The sequence below is a fragment of the Pelmatolapia mariae genome, linkage group LG16_19 (genome assembly GCF_036321145.2).
Source record: "Pelmatolapia mariae isolate MD_Pm_ZW linkage group LG16_19, Pm_UMD_F_2, whole genome shotgun sequence".
Lineage (NCBI taxonomy): Eukaryota > Metazoa > Chordata > Actinopteri > Cichliformes > Cichlidae > Pelmatolapia > Pelmatolapia mariae.
In genome coordinates, this window is record NC_086241.1 from 17248573 (window position 1) to 17258090 (window position 9518).

Genomic DNA, 9518 nt, shown 5'->3' on the forward strand with positions numbered 1-9518 from the left:
TGTACACTCTCATATATTGTATGGGAGACGAAGCGGATGACGTCCTGAGAGGACTAAAGTTAAGCGATGTAGACCAGCGGGACTATGCTAAAGTGAGAGATAGCTTCCACAACTTTTTCATTGTTTATGAGCGCGCACGTTTCAATATGCGCAAACAAGAGCCGAATGAGACTGTTGATGCATTCGTGACTGCCTTGCATGCATTAGCAGAGCACTGTAACTACGGACCGCTCCACGATGAGCTGATAAGAGACAGAATAGTAGTGGGCTTGGCCGACACGAGACTGTCTGAGCGCATGCAGATGGAAAAAGACTTGGATAAAGCTATAAATATGGCCAGGCAGTCAGAAGAAATCAAAAAGCAACAGTCAGCTTTGAGAAGTGAAACAAATGTAATGCAAGTAAATGCGAAAACAGTTGACAGAGTGATACAAAAGCACGACAAAACAAAGTTCAACATGTTCAAAAATAAAACTGTCAAAACACAACAGCAATATAGCAAGAGACAAAGTAATAAGTGCTACAAGTGCGGAGGCTTTCCACATCCGAAACCCGAGTGTCCAGCAAATGATGCAAAATGTCATTTATGCGGAAAAAAAGGTCACTACCAGCGCGTCTGCAGACAAAGCAAGACAGTGCAAAGTATTGAGGAGGAAGAGGAGCAAGGTTTCTTCCTAGGCTCAGTTTCCAGTGACGGCCAGGCGTGGACAGCCATCATACAAGTGAAAGATGCAAAAATCACTTTCAAACTGGATACCGGAGCAGATGTGACTAATAGCTGACTCGGACTTATCAAAGATTTTTGCTAACGAACACAGACCAGTTTTCCAGCAGCCAGAAAAACCTTTGTTAGGCCCTGGAAAAACTCCACTGGATGTTGCAGGTTTTACAAAGCTACAGCTCAGCTGTGGAGCAAAACAGACAACAGAGAAGGTCTATGTTGTAAGAAACCTGAGCACTCCACTGCTAGGCCTGCCCGCCATCACGGCTCTTGGCCTGCTGGTGCGAGTTGACGCGGTTTCAATGGACACTCTGAAGACTACTTACCCTAAACTTTGCAATGGTCTAGGGAAAGTGCAGCGGGCCTATCACATTAAACTCAAACCGAACGCTGTGCCGTACTCGCTCAAAACTCCGCGAAGGCTTCCTCTGCCTCTAATGGGAAAAGTAAAAGAGGAACTCCAACGAATGGAAGGGCTTGGTGTCATTACCCGTGTTGAGGAACCAACGGATTGGTGTGCCGGCATGGTTGTTGTTCCAAAGAAAAACAGCCCTAGGCTGAGACTTTGTGTAGACTTTACCGGACTAAATGAGTATGTGTGCAGGGAAAAATATGTGCTGCCATCGGTTGAACAAAGTCTCGGAATGCTCGCAGGAGCCAAAGTGTTTAGCAAACTGGATGCCAACATGGGCTTCTGCCAGATTCCTCTGTCCGATGAGTCTGCTAAACTCACCACCTTCATCACACCCTTTGGGCGGTTCCATTTTAATCGCCTACCGTTTGGGATCAACTCAGCGCCCGAACACTTTCAGCGCATGATGGAGGAGGTCATCGAGGGTCTCGAAGGAGTGGTGTGTCACATTGATGATGTGTTGGTGTGGGGACGTAACCATCAGGAGCATGATTCCCGTCTCCATGCTACACTGCAAAGATTGGAAAAAGCAGGCATAACGCTGAATGTTGAAAAATGCGAGCTCTCCCAGAGCAATGTTGCTTTCTTGGGTCACATCATAGCGGACCCAGGAATCAGTCCTGACCCGATGAAAACGGAGGCAATTACAGAAATGACAGAGCCAACTAATGTGTCAGAGTTGCGCAGTTTTCTGGGCATGGTGAATGAAGTGGGCAAGTTCATCCCCCATTTAGCTGAAAAAGACAAAGCCCTGCGAGATCTTCTTTCCAAAAAGAACGCATGGTACTGGGGACCTGACCAAGTGAGAGCTTTCAAAACATTACGAGATGCCCTGACCTCACCCCAAGTGCTCGCAATGTATGACCCCAACAGAGACATTAAAGTGTCAGCAGATGCTTCATCCTATGGTCTCGGAGGTGTTCTTTTGCAGCTGTGGGAAGAAGGATGGCGACCAGTGGCGTATGCATCGAGGTCCCTTTCTCCTACAGAACAACGATACGCACAAGTGGAAAAAGAGGCACTGGCGTCTACATGGGCGTGTGAGCGTTTTCGTGATTTCCTGATTGGTAAACATTTTTGTCTCGAAACGGACCACAAACCTTCGTTTCCTTACTGGGAGGACAAGCTCTGGATCTCTTGCCACCCAGGATCCAGCGATTCAGAATGAGACTGATGCGTTACTCGTACACTGTGCAATACGCCCCAGGGAAATCGCTCTGGACAGCAGATACTTTGTCCCGCTCACCGCTGAAAAAAACCAATGAACATGTCAGACAAAGAGCTGATGGAAAGCACAGACATATATGTGGACAGTATTGTAGCAAACATGCCTGTCAGTTCATCATATATGCAAACACTGAAGGAACAACTGAAAAGCAACAGTGTGTGTGCTCGCGTCATGGACATGTGCACGCAAGGCTGGCCAGAACATGCAAAACAAGAGCCTTTACTGAGAAATTACTGGCCTGACCGAGCCACGCTCACTGTTGAAGACGGCCTTTTGCTAAAAGACACACAGCTTGTCATTCCTTCAGCAATGAGAAACGAGGTGTTGGAAAAACTACACGAAGGACACCAAGGTGTTGTAAAATGTAAAGCTCATGCACGCCAAACAGTGTGGTGGCCCGGGCTGAGTCAACAAATCTCTGAGATGGTGCTCAAGTGCAAAACGTGTATTCAAGAAAGACACAATAACAGTGAGCCACTCATGCCAACAGAATACCCTGCCCGCCCATGGCAGAGAGTGGGCACAGGTCTTTTCGAGCTGGGAGGGAAAACTTACCTTCTCGCTGTTGACTATCACTCTAGATTTGTTGAGATTGCTTTGTTAAACAGAACAAAATCAAACGATGTCATTACTCACCTGAAATCTTTCTTTGCCCGTCATGGCATCCCAGAGGTCCTCATGTCTGATAATGGGCCACAGTATTCAGGTCAAATCTTTACAGACTTCGCGGCAGCATACGGCTTTAAACACATCACAAGCAGCCCCAAGTTTCCACAAAGTAACGGAGAAGCAGAACGTGCTGTGCAGACTGTAAAAAATCTTCTGAAAAAAGCAGCTGATCCTTATCTAGCTCTTCTTGCCTATAGAGCTACACCAATGCGGTCCGGATACAGCCCCGCAGAGCTTTTAATGGGCAGACGTCTGCAAACCACACTGCCGATACTTCCATCGCAGCTGCAGCCTACACTGCTGGACGATGCACTGCTCGCTCAGAAGGAAAGGGAGAAGAGGATGATGGACATGGCAAACTTCAACAAGCGCCACCGCGCAAAACCTTTATGCAGCCTGTCCCCAGGAGAGCAAGTTTGGGTGACTGATGTCAAAACTGCAGGCACTGTTATCCAAAATCACTCTACACGCCGGTCATACACAGTGGAGTTACCACAAGGGACTGAGGCGTAATCGCGTGCATTTGATTCCTTTAAGTTCACCAGTGCATGAACCTACTAATGTGCCTGTGTTGCAGAAGCCTCAAACACCCAGTGTGATCCCTGCTACACCTGTTAACACTGATGTTGTCAGAACCAAGTCAGGGAGGGCAATAGTTAAACCTAGAAAGTTAGATCTGTAAGAGAAAAAAAAAAGTTGTTACATAACTGTGTTATAAGGGTTTTGTAGAGCACAGTAAAATAAATCTAAAAAGAGTTATCAAAAAACAAAAGGTTAAAAATGTAATGCAGATTGTTTGCCAGATGTTCTTGTATGGCTTTGAAAAAGAGGGAAAAAAAAAAGAATCAAAAGGTAGTCTGGTCAAAAGTTCTGTCCTGAGAAAAGTAATATTCTATTTTTGTTTAAAAGGGGAGATGTGGTGTATTCATAATTGTCTCTAGTACATTTGTTGTATGGGCAGTATGTGTTCATTGTTGATTGTGTAATTACGCGTTACGCACTGGCAATGCATGCCGGGTGACGGTAATACAGGAAGTAAAGAGTTGGTCTTACCGCACACAGTGGCCCGCGTATTTATTCAGATTCAGAGTAAGAATCACACAAAATGTAGATCAAATCGCATTTCCTGTGAAGTTAGAGTCTGACAGCCAGGTTTTATTTGCTGACTGATTTATTTTGACATTCAGGGAATTACAGCTCACAGCAGTGAAAAAGCATTTCTGCTTAAAATGAACAATCAGGCACTACTATTCTGATGAAAAGACAGCCCAAACATTATAACATAAAATCACAACTCTTGATATGAACAGTTCATCAGACAAGATTAAAATCTTAATTCAAAATAAAAGTAATTAAAAATCAAAACTGTATAATCATAGCAGCATGATTTGAGATTGACAAAAACAAGCTGTAGTCATTAAAAGGGTGTGGGGTGGGTTAAAATTTTATGTTGCCAAATTTTTTTTCGCTTTGAAGTGTTGGATAAGTGAGATAACAAAGCTCAGTGTCCTGAAAGTAATGAGGTCTCACTTCTATTTATGTTTACATAAACCATATCCTATAAGTAAAACTCACTTTAAGAAAAATCTAGTTTTTCCTCTGGGAAAGAATGTTTATAAAAAGCTATCTACTTTGAATTATCCTTAATCTTTCCTAGTAGTTGTGCGTTTTATTTTGGGTCTGTCTTCAGGGTCTTGATTTGCCCTCTACGTCTCACTCTCACATGGAGCCACGCGTGGGACTTTGCTCCTGAGCGGTTGAATCTGAAGGATTCTAAAGGGAAAAAAAAAAAAAAAAAAGAAAAAATGTTAAGCATGTTACAAAATTCATGGGGCAATAGATGCTTGTATCGAAAGTCAATTGCATTAAAAAAATAATAAAATAAACATTTAATTCAAAAAGCATTGGTTTAAAGCTTTCAGTGCAAGAGATGCAGTAACTATGGCACTTTGGCTCCACATTTGACGCTTCACTAAACAGCTAAAATGCCACAACAGAGAAAAGCCTGCAGTGAGAAGAGTGATAATGGGGTCCTGTGACTGACCAGAAAGCTAAAGACAGAGGAAAGCAGAGACCAGGCAGCCACAGGGAGCCGTTCCAGTGAAACAAAAGAATGGGTGCGTAAATCTTTGCACAGGTTGAATCCCAGCTACAGTCAGATGCGGGAGCTGCAACAAGGTAAGATGCCCAGATGGTGAAAGGATAAATCCAGTTGATTTTTAGCAACGATTGTTATGTCCCAAGACACTTCCCCCCCCCCCAGGATGATTCCCAGGTTTCTTTCCATCCCAGCTGGCACCACCACCACCTCATTGTTAGTGACCTGGTCTCTGTGAGAGGACACTTACTCAGCTCTTTCCAGGGTAGAAATCTAATGTTCATTTCTCCTTTTAAGTTTCACCCTGTGCTGTCGGTGTATGACAACTTTAAGTAGAAAAAGACACCTCGTGTAAAGGAAGAGTCACAGTGGAACAGACTTCAACACAGCAGAGCTGCTATCCAACAGGTTCCAGACGCTGTGGATGTTATTACAGTCAGCATCCCCACTGTGAAACTTCCGATTACCTGTGTGGTTTTCTCCTGCTCAGCAACAAAGCTTTGGTTGTCTGTACCACAGTTGTCTCCCCCATCATCTATTAAGAGAACATGTAAGCGAGTCTCACTGATGCAACGGAGAAGAGGTTTGACAGAATTCATACGTCGACATTTATTGAATGAATGAAAGGTGTACAGCTACACCTAATCAATTATAAATGCACGAGGAGCATTTTAAGGAATGAAAAACTACATTTGATAACTGCAGGTGAGTCGTTGGTGGACTTTAATCTTCAATTCTCCAGTATAAATACAATTTGATATTAATTTTCCTTTTATTGTAAAGAAACTAAATGATCCTACCGATTACTTGTGTTTGGAAGGAAAAGTGTGTGGTTGAGTACTCACTGTCAGTAATGAGGGACTGGACAGCAGTTATGTGTCGACGGCCCAGCCCATGACTCCTGGACACAATGCAATCTAGATAGATGTCCCAGAAGACTTGGGCCAGGTCCCAGAAGAGTGCAGTGTGTTTGCTGTTGTTTGAAGCCCTGAGTGACTCCATGAGGTCCCAGAAGGCAGGCACTGTGTCAGCGATCCTCGGAGAGCGCATCTCCAGCAGCAGAGCCGAGGAGGCCTCCCAGCATTGCGGATTGCCCCGATGGGCCTTCAGGGGGTCCACCTGACCTGGCTTCTGACCTCGCAGTGGCACGGCGCACATGCAGGTCAGTATGAACACTGTGGCTATGCCCATGTTATTTAGCACCAGGACCATCTGCAAAAGAGCATAGAGCAGCTTTTGTATTAGATTGGAGGGTTTGCATATTTAAAATATTAAGAGCAGTCAGAAACACTTTCGCACAGCATATTTGAATATGCTACATTTGCAAGTGTTCAAGCTTTACTTTGACCATTTGTTTTTCTGGCAAATAAACTTACTTTTTTGGTTTATTATTCATTTTACACTCCTCAGATCTTCAAATAAATTAAAAACAAAAGAAAAAACTGGGAACAATAACAATATTGTACTTAAAGCCTTGGTATTCAGCCCAGCTTTAGCAATAAGTGTTGATGGGGGTTTAATAAATATCCGTTTGGTCTTAACTGACGCCAATGCCTCCCTCCTTTTTATGCAGTGTTAGACTAACGCTTGTCATGTTTATTGACGTTTTTTAACATTAAACTTGGTTCATTTCCAGTCTTTGCTAAATTTTTTTCACTATGGCCTGCATTCTTCGTCGCTTTCAGATCTTTGCCATAAGAAAAACTGCAGCTGGCTCTTTTAAAATAAAAGGAATGAATAATAAAGCGAATTGTGATGACAGTCTGCTTTTAGCTCAGCTGCAGGGGAAGAGGAAGTTTAGAGAGCAGTGCAGTTGACACACCAGTGAAGTCTCACCTTTATTCAGTAGCATGCTGGAACCTGTGAGGACAAACACCTGCAGCTATTGCATGTCATACTGAAATTTTGTTTAGAGAAAGCACGGCCTGAAAACCTGCTGTGCTCAGAGGAGTGCACAGTTTGTGTTGTCCAGTGTGTTTCCTAGAAAATAAAGTCAGTAGTGCTGAAGCTTTAGATTTCGGTAGACTCATGGGCAGTGGAGTCTTTTGCTGCTAAACTATTGGAGAATGGATTTTAATTTTTGTAAAACATCACTGACAGAACCGAACTAAGAAGTGCTTTTAATACTCAAGAAGCAGAAATCTGGTTGAGGAAAGGCTGAGATTCTCTTTCAAAATGTATACACGGTCATTGGTGCAACTAACTTTGTGTACCCGAGTACTTTTCCTCAATCGACTCATACTTTGATATGACACAAAATACTGAAAATGCTAATAATTTTTTTTAAGTCCTAGTTTGAGTTATCCCATATATTTTTACATAATATTCTAACTACAGTAAGTAATAAAATATAAGTGTAGAAACTAGACATTTTTTTCAAAAATTTTACATACATTTTAGAAGGAATTAAATAAAGCTTTATGTTTATTAATCAATTAGCTTTAGAATAATTGTTGAGTGACATGCATGTACACTGGGAGTGGAAAAAAGGTTACTAAAGAAAATCCAATCTAGTTTTTTTTTTTTTTTTTTTCTTTACTGAAGCCACAATGTTTGTTTTTTTTAAATCATTACACAAAGACAGATTAGCCGTTTTAGATATCTTTAACAATACTCATTTATCTAGAAAAACAATTACAGAATAGCTTCAGTGAAGTATAACTTAAGGTGATACATATAATTTAAAAAAAAAATCCACACTTTAAATGCCACATTCATGCCGCTTGTGATGGGGGCATTACGAGAACCTTTTCTGTAGTATTTAAGATGCGATAACTGAAACTAAAGCCTTATTAGCTCCCATTATATTTTTCCCTATTCAGTTTTAAAGATCAGCTCTTCAAATCCAAACACTAGGCCTAGAAAGGTCTTACTCTGCTTAAAAATCCAAACCTAAGCAAGTTATTGTTAAATAAAATATTGTACTTACCACTTAAAGCCTTGGTAGTCAGCCCAGCTTAAGCGTTGATGTGGGTTTGGTAAATATCAGGTTGGTCTTAAGTGACGTCAGTGCCTCCCTCCTTTGCGTGCAGTGTTAGTCTAACGCTTGTCACAATTATCAATCACCTTTTTTTTTTTTTTTTAAGCATCATTTCTGCAGATGAACAGTGGCAATTTAATATTAATTATTTCTGAAATTATCAATTCTCTTGATCACATTCAGGGAAGCATGGGAGCTTAATTTAGAAATATTTGTTATCGTTTATTGCATAGTTTAAAGTAATGTGGTTATTTGGCTGATGACTGTTGCTGTATATACAAAATGTGTAAGAACTACAAAAGGAAACAGCTGAAATGCCATTTAAAAAGGCAAGACATTATAATTCAGTGGGAGGTTATTGTTGTTTAATGCGTATGTACTGTAACGGAAAGGACATTTATAATGATTCTGCACCCTGATGCTGGTTATGTGGAGACAGAAGCCACTAGCTCTTCATAATACTTCTTCATAATAATTGAGTTAACTGTCTAATGTTAGTTTTCTAAAAACAGGCAATTTTAGTACAAGAATGTTCAGGGGAAGTTGCAGTTTACTTCCTGTCCACCTGCTGCAGACTGACCACACTTCAAAGATTCAATATATTTTGCTTACTGCACAAGTTTAGTTCAAACTAAGAAGAAAACATGAACCAGATCTCAGAAACTTTGCAGCTTCTGCCAACTGTGAAAAACTTGAAGACCAGTCATCAAGAGTGGTGAACAAGTTGCGTTTCTATGCTTTTACTGAAATGTCACAAGCATACCTGATCTCAAATGCAATTACTTTCACAGTGAGAAGCCAACACTAAATGTCCTGGGTGGGTTTCTTACTCATTCATCCTTTTCATGATGTAAAGAAGTAGACTTTACAACAGTTTTACTGCAAAGGCTAAATTATAACTTTTAAACAAATACCATTTTCATATTCATACAAGAAATGTATTGTTAGGATACTTCTACACAGGAAGAGATGCAGCAGAGTGAAAATCATCATCATTATGAGAAATTACGTGAATCATGAATACTTCTACAAACCGGCAGGGAACATTTGAGTGACTGCATGTTTGACATTATGGTATACACACCGGGGTCCCTCAGGGGGACGGTGTGGTCTCCCAGCAATATGGATCCAGGCACAAAAATCCCAAGATTCAGACTCTATATGCTCGGTTTTAGGGATCCCCCCCCCTTTTCTTTTCTTCATTTAATATCAAAGAGTGGATATTCCCAATATGGTCATTTCAGGCATACAGCTCTGAACATGTTTAGGTACTCCAGAATTTGTAGACACTGTCTTACTGAATCAGTCTTGGACAGAGTTTTGTGTACGTTTTCTACTCTGGTCAGAGGTTTGAATACACTTATGGGCACAAAGGTCATAATTCTGGGATTTGTGTTTTCTTTGAACTGA